Genomic DNA, 14800 nt, shown 5'->3' on the forward strand with positions numbered 1-14800 from the left:
CTATATCTGACTCTTTTAGTTTTAGGACTTACAAACAACCGTTATGTGAACAAAACTATAATACTCTCTTTAGCAACTTTGTTGCGAGAGTATAAAAATAATTTTGAGTGGAGTTGTTCAAGATAGCAGGCGCTCCAAAGATGTCAACAGTATGTRTACGTCATACCACTTATAAGTATAAGAAACCTCTGTGCAAAGTGAGTGCAGTAAGAGCTTACTTTTGACCAGAAACAACCACATGCTGATGATTCGGAGTAGTATTTGGAGATAACCGAGTACAATAAACCTGAGGTTTTGAGACGATACATGACAACGAATGAAACATGGCTCCATCATTTCTCTCCGAACTCCTATTGATAGTCAAACGAAGTCTAATAGACGAAACGGCCAATTTGAATGAAAAGAAAGTCCTGTCTCACCAAGGCAATGCAAGGTGGCAAAAGTCAGTGCAAACGAAAGCCAATATCCATTAATTGGGGTTCGAGTTACATATGCACCGTATTTCCCAAATCTGRCTTCTAGCGACCTGCTCTCAGATCTCAAAATAATGATCCCTGTAAAGCAATGTTCGATAAGTAAAGAGGTGCAAAACTTCAACCAGAGGATCGGAATCCAAAGAATAATACATTTACAACATATCCCCTGACTGCCATACTTGGCATACGGTTTCATAGAAAATTTAAAATCGCTATCCATATGTAGTATTGGGTATGCTATATCTTGGTATCCTTGTCCAAAAAATAAGGTGACGTTGTATTTATTTTGAAAATTCTTTATTTATTCTTCCAAATCCCCTTCAAAGCAATCCCCTTCCGATGCAATGCACTTATGCCAACGGATTTTCCAATCTTCGAAACACTGGTTGTAGTCACTTTCCGGGATGGCCTTCAGTTCCTTCTTCTTTGCGATTTGAATCTCCTCTATCGTATAAGTACGGTGTCCCCGGAGCGGTCTTTTGAGCTTGGTGAACAGCCTGAAGTCTCACGGCGCCAGATCAGGTGAATACGGTGGTTGCGGAATGATATAGGTCAAGTTTTTAGCGAAATGATCACGAATTACGAGGGCAGTATGGGGTAGTGCGTTATCGTGGTGTAAAAACCAAGAATTGTCTTTCCACAATTCCGGCCTTTTTAGGTGGATAGCGTTACAAAAACGACGCATAACGTTCAAATAATATTCTTTGTTGACTGTTTGACCGGTTGGAAAGAATTCATAATGCACAACACCACAATAATCGAAGAAACCAGTCAACATGACCTTGATTTTTGAGCGATTTTGGCGCGTTTTTTTTTTTTTTTTTGATCTCGGCTCTCTTTCGCGCGATTGATCGGTTGTTTCGGAGTCGTAAGCATAGATCCAAGTCTCATCGCCAGTTATAATGCGTTCCATGACACCCTGGTAGTCGGAAAGCATCGTTTCACACACTTCAACGCGACGCCTTTGTTCCAAAAAATTCAATGTTTTCGGTACCGTTCGAAATTTGACGCGCTTGAGGCCCAAAACATCCTTCAAAATGGTATTGACTGAGCCTTTCGATATGCCAACTTCATCAGCAAGGTCTCTAATTGTTATTCGACGGTTTTAAGCACCAAATCTTTGATTTGTTGAACGTGAGGCCGGTTGAGGTTGATGGTCGCCCTGGACCTCGCTCTTCTTCTTCGACACGTTCACGGCCGGCTTGGAACTCACTATACCATTTGTAAAAATTTTTTTTAGACATAGCCTCATCACCAAAGGCTTTCTGCACCATCCTCAACGTATCCGCCGCAGAAAATTGATTCCGTAAACAAAAGTTAATGCAAATTGTTTGCTCAACAAATTTCGACATCGCAAAAAACRAAAAACTCACCTTTAGCAGCTCACAAAACGACACGTATCTCAAACAGTAATGAATATTATATTAGCAATTTTGTTGCGAAATTAGTATAAAATGTTCGGTTACACCCGAACTTAGTCCTTACTTGTTTTTAGATTATTTKTAATCATAATTAATTAATAATCAGGAATTGTTAAAAAGAGAATTATGTAATCAATACCATTCCTTTTCAAATTTAATCTAATTGATTACTAATCGTAATCCAAATTTAACAGCAATGGCTAGAACTATCTCGCCTTGTATGAAAGCTGTTTTGTTGTAGTTTCCTTTTCGAATATAAGAAAATTTGTATCCAACAAATTGTCGTTGAGTATATTTTTTAAGATATGTGGGTGATTAGCTGTTATCTTTTTTAAAGCAAACGCTGCGGTTTTGAGGACATTTATTATTTGTGATTAGGAATCCTAGCTCGTAGAAGACTGCGACTTCCAGAAAGTATTTCGTCTACATACGTTTGAGTTTTTAACACTCGTGTTGCCAGAGAAAATGCTGAGTTTGTGTCTCCTGCCAGTTCGTGGAGTGAACGAATGACTAGGCATGGGGCACAGTTTACACCAAAGGTAAAGCTTTTTTTTTAACTCCCAAAGTTTTCTCAATTGTGAGTTAAGGTACATGTTTGAGATTTCCCCAACTTCAGTTGTCAATGTGGCAACTGGTTCTATAACTAGTCCACTTAGTATCATTCCGAATATGGTATTTTGAGCTAGAAGGGTTTTTGAAAATTTTTCAACACCTTGTATAATTTGCGATATAAAGTCGCTGCCTAATAAAATGTCTATTTGAGCGGRAGTGTTGCAGTTGGGATCTACTAGCTTTAGGTGTGTAACATTTTTCCAATGCTTACTATCTATATGATAGCTTGGAAGGATGTTGGTAAGTTGCGGTAAAACTACAGCTTCTGCTTGAATGCGATTATCTTTCGGGGGGACATTAGGGACAGATTTTATTTGAGTTTTGTACTACTCTTCCGCCCATTCCCTTAATTTCAAAATATATATTTTTGTATATGTATATTTCGTTTTGCATATACGTGTATATAGATATTTATATTTTTTTCGCTTTTTGTATGTTGTGTGTCAGTGCACTTCACTTTGTCTAACCAATGTGCCTTTCTGTATAGCTCGAAGGAATAAAGAAGCATTCAATATAGTGGAAGAACACTCAGCATAAATAATGCCCTTTGGTTATAGCACTCTAGGACCCAAAATTGTTTAAATCCAGCAAACACTGTTCACGCCCCAAGGTATAGATAGATAAATGAAATTTGGGTATAATCTTTTCCTGGTAATAGTTTTTCCGTACAATACTTCCCTTAACTACCATATACCTAATACAAAAATTGAGTTATCTCACTAAAAATTAGAGAGTGTTGCTTAAAGCATCGCATCAAAAGATTTTGAAATGCTTTTTTAATCGTTTTTTTTTGCGTTGTTTCTTCCAAAAATGAGCTTCAGCTTTTGATACGCAACACTTTTTGCACTTGTGAGCGGCCAGTGTATTCAGGGTTTTTCCGGAATGTAACAGGACTGATTTACTTCCCCCGTGACTGTTACTCGGAGCGGAAGATGGCGTTTCTGAAAAGACTGATAAAAGGGAATCCAAGTAGCAAGCACTTCGACTCTCAATGCTTTTCTGGGGAATACCTACCGTGACGCCTTCGACGCAGAAGGAGAGTATTTTGAAAGCTCTTAAAGAATTGTTTGATTGATTTAATACATTTTTTAAATTGATTCAGTCCTATTACTTTCTGGACAAATTCAATATGAGGCTAAGGGAGGTATTGTTCCGATTCAACCCATTTTCATCCCAATAGTTGTCCGGCTTGATGCTCATGTTGACAGCAAAAGTTAAGTGCTTTTCAACATTTACTTTCGAAAGGAGCGGATTYTTACGCGCAATCCTTGAAGAGTATTTGTTTCGCAGAATTAGGTGGCGGACGGTTTCATGTGAAACAACCGTGCTACACTCTTCTTCCAACTCCTTGGTAAGGGTTGTGGTCGAAATTTGGGGGTTTTGACGGACCTTAAGCATGATAAGGCGGTCTGCCCGCTCATCAATCTCTTCTTTCGACCACTTCCACACTTTGCTTCCAGTCTGTCTTCATTTTCGGCTTGATGTAAAACATTATAAATTGTTTTTCGCGATACACGAAACATCTCCACTAGCTCAGCTATAGATTTTCCAAGTTGGTGATTATAATGTATCATTTGGGTAACGTTAAAAGTCAATTTAGCTCCACGCATGTTAAATAATATTAAAATTATCTTTTTGACACGTGTGCAGAAATATTTCGCAATTAAATGAAAAGGAATGCAAACATAGCGCGTAATACAGAACCATATATAACGGTAAAGTACTGTTTTTTCTTCAAATAGAACAAAATAGAATCGAAAACTAAAGTGTGTAAAGAGTTTCTGTCAGTGTTTTGACAGTGTCAAAAATGTGTAAACTCATATTTTGTTGTTTTAAAATTTTCCCTCTCACTGCATTGTTTATATTTTTGAACATACTAATTTAAATTTGCTACATAATAGTTCTGCATTAAAATAATATTGAAAAGAAAGAAACTAAAGGCGTTATTTTTGCATGCAAAGTCAAAAAATATATACTTTTTTCAGTTTGTAAAGAGTTTCTTGCCATACTGTACCTACCTGTATACGAATATCATTTTATGTAGTACATCGTGGTAGTGGTCGACCCGGATTTATCTATTATTCCCAATACTAAAAAACCACATACGACAAAACCAATCATATAGATCAAAGTCAGCTGCATATTCGAAAATCCTGATATTAGTATATGGAGTGCAAATCAACTTTTGCTCTCATTTATCTATTTTAGGAACAAAGATACATTGCTAAGAGTAAGACACGCTCCCTCATTTTCATTGAGATAACTCACATATTGGTCGATATATGCAGTACAAAGTCACCTGGAAGTTCGATTATCTTGAAATTAGGTATATAATGGATAAGAGAAGTATTGGGTCGATTCAAACTATTTTTAGTGCACAGACACGCCATTGTAAGATAAGTATAATACCTAATTTCAATACTATACCTTTCACATTTGACATTTTTTGGTGATTAGTTGGCCCACACTAAAAGCTATATTCGTGCAAACTTTTATTTCGTTATATTAATTTCYTCTTGATATGTGTTCTTCAAAGTGAAAGAATCAAGTGAAATTTAAAATTATGTTATATGTGAAGTAGGCGAGGTTGGTGTCATTTTGACTTTGTAACATAGAAATATCAAAAGAATGCAACACACTAAATTTTATCCGAATCGGTAGGTCGGCTCTAGAGATATGGGATTTTACATAAATTCTTATACCATCTCGCAAGTTAATTTCAGCGCTTTTAGTAATTGATTTGTCGTGTTTTTAGTAGTTTTGAACAGTACCGTTAACTGGGGCTTTTATAGGATTTTATATTAATTTTTTCGATTTCGGTAGGAGCTTTTATACTATTCGTACTAGGCGAATTTGGTTTCTGTAGCTTTAGTAGTTTAGGAGATATGTAAATTAAACTTATTAGAGGGTTTCAATAAGATATCTCAATTTTCGCTCAAGTTACAGCTTACATGGACAGACGAAGGGACAGACAGACAGTCACCCGGATTTCAACTTTTCTATTCACCCTTGTATAAGTATAGTATGTATTTTCTATATAACCCCATATCTATCTCCCTAAGTTTTAGGTGATACGTACAACCGTTATCTGAATAAAACTATAATACTCTGTAGCAACAGGTTGCAAGAGTATAAATATATGTGTGTTCAATGCAATCCATAGTACTTCATTACACAACACCACATAGTTGGTTTCCAAAACGCTATTGGATTACAGAACTCCATTTGCTTGGTACAAAAATAAAAAAAATATCGGTTGACATACTACATATGGGTTTTGTAGCATACTAAAATCTATCTGTCTGATGCATATGTGTAGACTAATTTAGGATAATAACATAACATAACATGCAAGTCACTGAAAACAACAATACATTGAAGGAATTACACCGTGCAACTCATAACCCCAACGCGTAAGAAAAAGATGAACACGTGCACAATAGTTTTTGTTAGAAGTGTCAATTGGGCATTAAGAAATTCATAGAAACTTTAATAGAAATCTCTAATACCCCATTTATTAGCAGGGATGTTAGCCTCAAATCATTCTTGGCTTGTTTGAGCGCAATTATTAATATAATTGTAACACAAAATTTGTTTTGTTTATTGAATGAATTAATCTGTATGTAAATTGCTGAAGTGATATGGTTTTTCGTTTAAGCCTCTCTTTCCATTTATTTCGGTCGACAAGAATTAAGACTTCAGTGTTCAAAATGTTTGGATATGAGGCTTGACATATTCCGAAATTGCTTTCAAGATCACTCGAACATACCACACATTAAAATTTTGTTTTGGCAAAATGTGGATGGGGTAAAGTTTCTGCCCAAAAGCTATACTTTTTTCTGAATTTTATTTCCAATTCTTCTTTTTCTTTCTTTTTACATGTGCATTTCGTCTAAATTTTGTATCCCGGGTCAGGCCTAGATATTTCGCAGTTTTGTGACATGGTATTTGTACACCATGTATGAAAGTAAACTAAGGAAATATGGGCCGATACGATGTTATACATATTTTTATCTTTAGTTTGTAGAATTCGTAATGAGGATTAAGAGATGCGTCGCTCGTCTAATGGAATTATTGATCCAATTGAACATATTCTTGATATGGAGGTATTCCAATATCAGAAAAGGAATCTCATCTAATTTTTACAATATACTTGTATCTGTTTTCGATGGAAAGATTGCAGTAGGTACTGAAGTCTACATATTTGTTAACTCGGTGCTTGAATAGTTTTAGTCTGATCTGGACAATTCTTGGGCGAAGAAACTTTTCGTAAAACATTGTATGCCGACAATTTGATTATTTCTTGTTTTTTATACCGAACGTGGAAGAATCAGATAGAGTTTCCAATTGTGTTATATGGGAAGTAGGCGTTTTGCAGTTCTATTTCTATTTCCATTTGGTATCGGCTGTTATAAATTCTTCTCATCGTAACTCGAATGTAAAATTTAATGTCCTGGACGATTTTTTTTTTATTAATTTATCGCACTTTAGTAGTTTCTAAGAAACCCGTTTTATAGGTGTAGGTATGTTCATAAGGTGGGTGGCTTCGGTTATAATAAATATTATACAAGTAGTTTGAATGGCTTAGAAGATTGTTCATTGAGCTAATTAGATAGTGGGCTACGCACAGTTAAATAAAAATCCCAATCTAAGATGTCTATTACTTATACAATTCGTTCAACGAGTCCCGTCATGCTCATCATATTTATATGTACATAACTTTATATCTGTCTTGATTAGTTTTAAGTTGTACATATGTACAACCGTTAGGTGAACAAAAAATTTTCCAAATCAAACCGAAATTATTCAAGCCCCTAAATACCGAAGTATGTGGACCCCAGTGCCCTTAGATTACTTTTTATAATATATATATGTATATATATTTATTTAACGGCAATTTGGAGAATCCTTTCTTGAGAATGGTATGTCTGAAATTTAAAAATTTATATTGTCAGATTGGCGAACATTCGGATGATCTAACAGCCAATAAGTGTGTTATCTCAACAAAAAGAGAGCATACTTTACTAGTAGCAGTGTATCTTTGGGCATAAAACTGATAAAATCTAGTGACTTAGCCCCTATATTACTTATAATAGCATTTTCGTACATTTGGTGATTGCATGTGAGGTACCTTAATGAAACCCTAAAGCAGTTCGTTAGAATGCGTCATGTTAATAGTATGTGGTATTGGTTGAAATATATAACTTCGATTGAGGATGCTTTAGTATAATTTTCGGTTTGATTGTAATCCATTTTAGATTTTGTCGCTACATTTTCTAATATTGCCAACACCTGAAAGTATTTAGACCGCTCCGATCCATAGAAGTTGTAAAAGTATGATGGTTATACCCGAACTTAGACTTTCTTACTTGTTTTTGGGGTTGGCGCCAAATTTAAGTTCGTTAATATTGGAACACTTTTTATCAAACTCTGTATCAACATGTTGCAAGAGCAAAAAAAAATATAATATACTACTATTATTAGTATATTCAATTGTCTGTGGTTTCTGCGGATGGAACAGAATAATATGAAAATCGCAATAAAAAATCATGCGTTGATCGTATAAGGGTGAAAATTTAGAACTATGTGCATCGAAAAATGTTGAATCATAAAACGAAAAAAACAAAATTTTACAAAAAAATTACTTCTGGAGTAGACAACCCTTCACATTATGGGATTCGGAAAATAGATGTTGGCCGATTCTCAGACGTACCTAATAAGCACAGCAAATTTCATCAAAATCGGTCCAGTCGTTTCGGAGGAGTTTGGCAACAAAAAGCGTGCCATGAGAATTGTATATATTTGACCAGAGCAAATTCAGAAATCCATTCAGTCCATTCTAAGTGGGATCAATAATATTATCTTGATCTTGTTAAGAAAATTGTAATTCTACATATTCCTTTCTGCTAAAAATTAAATGAGTGTCAATATATTACTAGGTGGGCTGCCTCAGCCTGAACTAAATTCTCCGGTTGAAATTGAGGAAATATTCGCTTTATTATCTTTGAAGTCTTTCGGAATTCAACTTATCTGATCAACATGATCATTATGAGATACGTATATGATTATATAACTACCTCGTTTAGTTGCATGTACAATGAACAATCGTTAGGTAAAATATGTTTAGTGTATAAAAATATTTAAAATTATTGATTTTGTCAGTAATTAGGTCTGTAAAAAAGTGTATTTTAAAGGTAATTTTGAAAGACTCACTTYAATCATATAGAATAGTTTTGAAAATACCTGTTTTTCGATATCGAGTAGCTCAGGGATAACATCTGGGTTTCTTTCATCACTTTCATTTATGTCCATTTCTTTGCTTGCTGAACTTCGACTCGAAACCTCCCATAAATTGTGGTCATGCGAAAATTCCTTTATTATTTGCGTTGAGCTTTTACACGTTGTACGTAGAGAAAATATTATTGCCAAAATTGCTATGCAAATTGCAATGCTTACTATCATACTAAGTGATAAAAATGGAGAAAAAACAAATTCGGCGCGGTGATTTAGAACTGAAAGAGAAAAGTTTTAAATTCCATAAAACCAGGTTTTTGATAAAGATCAGTTATAATAAGTAAGGAATACCTAAGTTCAGGTGTAACCTAGCTACTACTATCGCAATTAATAATATACTAAATAAATTAATTTGTTAAAAAAAAAGTTATAAAAAATATTTCAAATCCAAAAAATTAAAATTCTTCGGATGGAGTAGACAATTAAGAAGTAATGTCTTCTATCGACGTACAAAAACCAAACTCAATAAGTCACTCATAATTAACGTCCTGCTATATGGTGCAGAGGCTTGGACGATGTCAACAACGGATGAGTCGACGTTGCGAGTTTTCGAGTGAAAAGTTCTGCGAATGATTTATGGTCCTTTCCGCCTTGGCCACRGCGAATATCGCATCCGATGGAACGATGAGCTATACGAGGTATACGACTACATTGGCATAGTTCAGCGAATTGGCTGGCTAGGTCATGTTGTCCGCATGGACGAAAAAACTTCTGCTCTGAAAAAGACCTTAACGCGTTGGAAAAACCAGGTGGAGAAGGACCTGGCTTCGCTTGGAATCTCGAATCGGCGCCACGTATCGAAAAGAAGAATCGAGTTGCACGCTGTTGTTAACTCAGTTATAATCGCGTAAGCCTTGTCTACGCCAGTAAAGAAGAAGGATATATAGTCACAATATACGTTTTTTTGTATACATAAATACGAGTATGTATATGTTCTATAAAAATTCACCATGGGCTAATGAATGTCTAAGTTCAGGTGTTTCCGAAAAGTTTATACTCTTGCAACTTTCAAATATCCAAAACCATGAAAGATTTTGCGAAGGAATTAAACATATGTGACCTGGTCTTCGAAAAGGGAGCTAACGTGCGAAAAGACAACTCGTTTCGTCAGTTTCTCGTTATCTCATTAATTGTTCTCCTTTCCAGAGGCTTCAAGAACGTCCAGTAAGTGTTGTTTTTGGTCGGAATATTATTATCGTTCATCGTGTAAGTTGCTAGTGTGGAATATTTAAAAAAGTAACACTGAAAAAGGGACGTTTACTCTAATACCGCGCAGCTGCTATTGCCTTGTTTTCATTCGTCTCTCTTTCCGGATGTTCTGTTATCACATTTGTGTAAGTGTTTCTGTTCATTATCGTCTTCGCATTTCGCATGAAGTGTGTGATGAGGAGTTTAGTGCCGTATACGGACAATATTTCCATGAAAAGGATGATGAAAACAATGGAGAGAGCGATTATGATGAAGATGAAGTATGTGTATCTCAGGCAGAAGATGATACCGAACAAACTTTTGTTAAGATTGACTTGTCTGTTGTTAAAGTAAAGGAGGAGGAGCTGGTAACAMAATTTCTGTCAAAAGATTGTTGTAATAATAAATGTCATACACTGATACCTCGGGGAAATGATCGAGAGTACGCGGAACAATTGTTTAGAGATGTCGAAAAATGAACTTTATTTAGTGATACTAAGTCACATCGAAGCTGGAATTATGAGTAACGAAAAGCTGGAAAGCGTATACGCAAAGCTTGCTGGGCGGAAGAAATATGGACAGAGACAGGATACAGAAGTTATGAGGCATAAAATTACATTTACCTTCCAAAGAGTACCTGTTTGTCGTTCGTTTTTCCTTTTTGTACATGCGTGTGGGAAGAAGCGTTACGAACATTTAGTACGTAATTTTTCCGCACAGGGTGTAACAGTGCCATCGAAGAAATGGAAGGCAAAAACTAGTGAAGATGTTCTCAAACCAGACGATGAACCAGGCCCAACTTCCTCAGGATCAACACGTAAAAAGATCTCAAGGAAAACGACAGCAAAGAAAAATACTCAGCATTGGTATTTTTGGCCCATTATACGTTTTTCTAGTGTATAATCATGTCTTTATAGCTTATAATTCAATGTATTTTGTTCATTACAAAAAAATTATATTTTTTCGTATTTTTACTMTTCTTTCTCTACATTTTTAGGGAACTTTCAAACAAGTTATAACTTTTTGGATTCTATCACGTGAAAAAGCATCTCATCTTGCATCCGAATCAACTAGAAAGTGAAAATTGATTTTTTTTGACACCTAAGCCCCCTTCCGTAGACCAGGTCACATATATTGTTCGATGAAATCAAACTCACATTTTGGCCGATATACTTATGCGTTATAAAATCACCCGAAGGGGCTAATCTGCTCAACCCATTTTTGACGGASAGGCAAACCTTTCTCAAGAAGGGATTATCACTGAATTTCAATTATGAAGGAAAGTATATGTATTGGGGTCCACATATTCAGTATTTTGGGGCTCGAACAGTTTTGTTTCCATTTGAACAATTTCGGCCTTAATGTGACAGGGCACTATTCGTGCAAAGCTTTATCTCATTGTATTAATTTAATTAGTTTACCAGAAAGTGAAAGAATCAAACGTTGTTCGATTGCACTCATTTACGGATTGCGACATGGAAATTTTAAAAGAATGTTTTGTACTTATTTTGTTTGAAATATGTGGGTAGAGTCACGCCCATTGTTCTACTTTGGCACAGGCTTCTATAAAGCTTGCCTAAACCATAAAAAGTAATATCTCTTGCGTATTTAGTTACGAACCGGAAACAGACCATCAATCGGCCATAAAACCCACGCCAAAGTAAGTCAAATATCCATACTCCGAATTCCTTCTGACTGGCCAACACTGTCAACAAGGGATAATATATCTTGAGTCGATTGAAGACATTACATGTAAAACGCTACGTGCATTGTAGGATATTCCGGAAATTTACTTTAACATTTCTAATAGTATGTAAACCAACTTCCTCGATGGACTCACTGCTCGACACCAGCGGACATCAATATTTAAGGATTATCTGACGCATCTGCAAAAGCTTACCCTATACATCAGTGTTTCTATAAATACAAACAGTTAGACATCTCTTTTGATATTCAAGACTTATTTGGCCGAACATTTGTGTACCATCCAGTTTCCAAAAATACTGAAAAGGCTAGAATAAAGAATTAGAGTCACATTGAAAGCTGAGACAATCCGACTGATGTAGCTTATGGCGGCTGCAGAATTCTGGAAATAGTTAGTTAAAACCTCTGGTGGAACGGATCCCAATGGCTAAAACTCGACCCAAAGGATTGGCCAGTTATGCGAATATTAATTAATACATCACTTTATTCCAGCTAATCAAGTCTATCTTCAAAAAAAAACACAAGAGAATAGTCTAGATAGATGTTCATTATTAAAAAAAGCTATTCCAGTCATAGCACATTTATGTAGGTTCTGCTCTAATAAGTCTCATAATACATACATATATGGCAACGGCATTCAGATTATGAAGTTTTGACCCAAAAAGCATATCCAGTAAAAATTAGAATTTTGACCTTAACTAACTAACCGTAACCGCTTACCATACGTTACCGTAGAATTTCTCGAGTTGGATTTTCACCGTAGAAACGAGTCAGGTGATTGCTATGTAATTAGAAAGATCGTTTTCAATATATTTATAAATATTATATTATATTTACATCTTTTTTATAGTTTGATTTCAGTTTTGATATTTTATATTATAAAAAATCATAACTGAAACCTATATATGAGTTTAGAGAAATGGCAATATTGTTCAAATGAAAACAAAAGAGAACGGCTGATTTCGGGCTCAACTTTTGACAAATTTTTTTTCCTCCAGGCGGCAACTAAGGAAGGGCGAAGCAGAATTCGCTATTACAGGAATTGATTTCTCCGGTCCTTACGACATAAAAATTAAACCGTTAATTGGTTTACTTTAATAGGTTAACTCTGGGAAACAGGGGTGAGAAGTTTAAAGAGCCATTCAAAAAGTGATCCAAGCTTCACTACTCTCATAACCCGAATCAAGACCTGCTTGAACTCTCTTCTTTTAAGTCCACTAAGTGGACAACCCAAGGAACTTACAACCTTTAATTCCACTCCCTTTTTCAATAGATACCCTTTTACTATACCAACTTAAAAGATACACGTCTAAGTATTGTATAGACATGGCAAATGCTTAAGATATTCCATCACTAATCCCATTTCTATATACATAGTAACATGTCTCCTCGAAATAGCACCAAACCAATTTGCAGCCAACAGAGCAGCCCTTCTTTCACCGTGCGATCACTCATCATACCATTTTCTACCCACCGCACGGCCCGGAGTACTATAACCCATTCAGTAAATTGTACATATATGTAAATACGTCGCATGTGGATTATGAAAAAAGATCACCGCTTGGTGACATTTTCCAAAAATACAAACATAAAAGTTTGACGAAGCAACTAAGTATTTGAATTGCATCAACTRCGTAGCCAGAACGCGTTCAACTCAAAAGTGAAGAAGACAAAAATTATCAATTGGGCATTAAGAATATCCAAGAAACTTTGTCAACAATCTTGGATAGTACTGTTGGGTAATTAATCGGTGATTTAACCGATAAGTGGCTTGCAGAGATAGTAGTCTCAAAATCATATTTTTATTCTTGGTTTAGTTATGCGCATCCGGTTTAAATAAGTACACATTTTTTTCCAAMTRGTATTTCAAAATATTAAATTTAATTATTTTCTATATTTTAATTATGTGCTAAATGCATTGGAAGATGAAATCATGTGCAGAAGTTCTCGCAGGTGAAAAAAGTTCTCTGATTGCCATTCAGATGGGAGTGACCAGAAATTAAGTTGTTTACATATGACTTAAGCAGCTCACGATTTCCGGTCTCATATCAAGTATTCTCTGGGTAGTCAAAAACATATCTTTGAAGGCGACTCCAAGAGAGGAGGCGAACCATCCCTCCTCAGGGTTGTGCGCTAGGTTTGGGGCCGTGTACAAAACGAACCCAATCAGCTGGTTGATGTCCTCATAAATATAAAGGCTGACATCACCGCAGTCCATGAAGTGCGATTTACGAGACAAGGACAAGGCGAGTATATCCTTGCGGCATTTGCTATGGTGGCTACTGCGGCTGAGCGACTTCGACGAAGTGCCAAATATTGTCATTTGTAGTACCAGATTCCAGCACCAAGCTACCGGGCTGTTTGTTGCAGCCAAGATCCGCACCTGCAGAAAATAAGCACACCAACAAACGCCAAATGTACTTCAACAAACACAAGGAAGGTTCGGAGATGAGTAGCTGCAATAACAACAGACACCCGAAATATTTTCTACTCGGCTTTCTACTGGGTTAGCAGGAATATTGTTGAAATACTTACAAGAATGTAAGGAATTCTAATGTTCTGAACTAAAAACCATAGAAAAATAGTAATTGTAAAGAAACATCCATTTTATTTACTACTCCAGATTTTGGAAACTTAAATTTTAATACTGAAACATATTATGTGAACATTCTGTCGTGAGCGAATTTCACAAGACTGTCTACAATGCACATTGACTACTTTTATTTAATTTTAATTTAACAGAGCTAGAGAGAATGCTTAGCCAGGTTATTAACATCAACCAATTATAGCCGAGTTAACAACAGCGCGCCAGTCGTTTCTTCTTTTCGCTACGTGGCGCCAATTAGATATTCCAAGTGAAGCCAGGTCCTTCTCCACTTGGTTCTTCCAACGGAGTGGAGGTCTTCCTCTTCCTCTGCTTCCCCCGGCGGGTACTGCGTCGAATACTTTCAGAGGTGGAGCGTTTTCSTCCATCCGGACAACATGACCTAGCCAGCGTAGCCGCTGTGTTTTAATTCGCTGAACTATGTCAATGTCGTCGTATATCTCGTACAGCTCATCGTTCCATCGAATGCGTCATTCGCCGTGGCCAACGCGCAAAGGACC

At 36.0% G+C, this 14800-nt stretch overlaps 1 long non-coding RNA gene across 1 annotated transcript in view; it reads right to left on the bottom strand.

Moving 5' to 3' along the window:
• The window catches only part of LOC108974295, a 90642-nt gene that overhangs the window by 17544 nt on the left and 58298 nt on the right, over nucleotides 1-14800 (bottom strand). Inside the window, exon 2 of the long non-coding RNA XR_001993791.1 lies at nucleotides 8753-9021. This is a non-coding gene — a long non-coding RNA (uncharacterized LOC108974295). The remainder of the gene's footprint in view (nucleotides 1-8752; nucleotides 9022-14800) is intronic.

This window comes from Bactrocera latifrons, unplaced genomic scaffold (assembly GCF_001853355.1).
Source record: "Bactrocera latifrons isolate USDA-ARS-PBARC rearing strain unplaced genomic scaffold, ASM185335v1 scaffold_545, whole genome shotgun sequence".
Lineage (NCBI taxonomy): Eukaryota > Metazoa > Arthropoda > Insecta > Diptera > Tephritidae > Bactrocera > Bactrocera latifrons.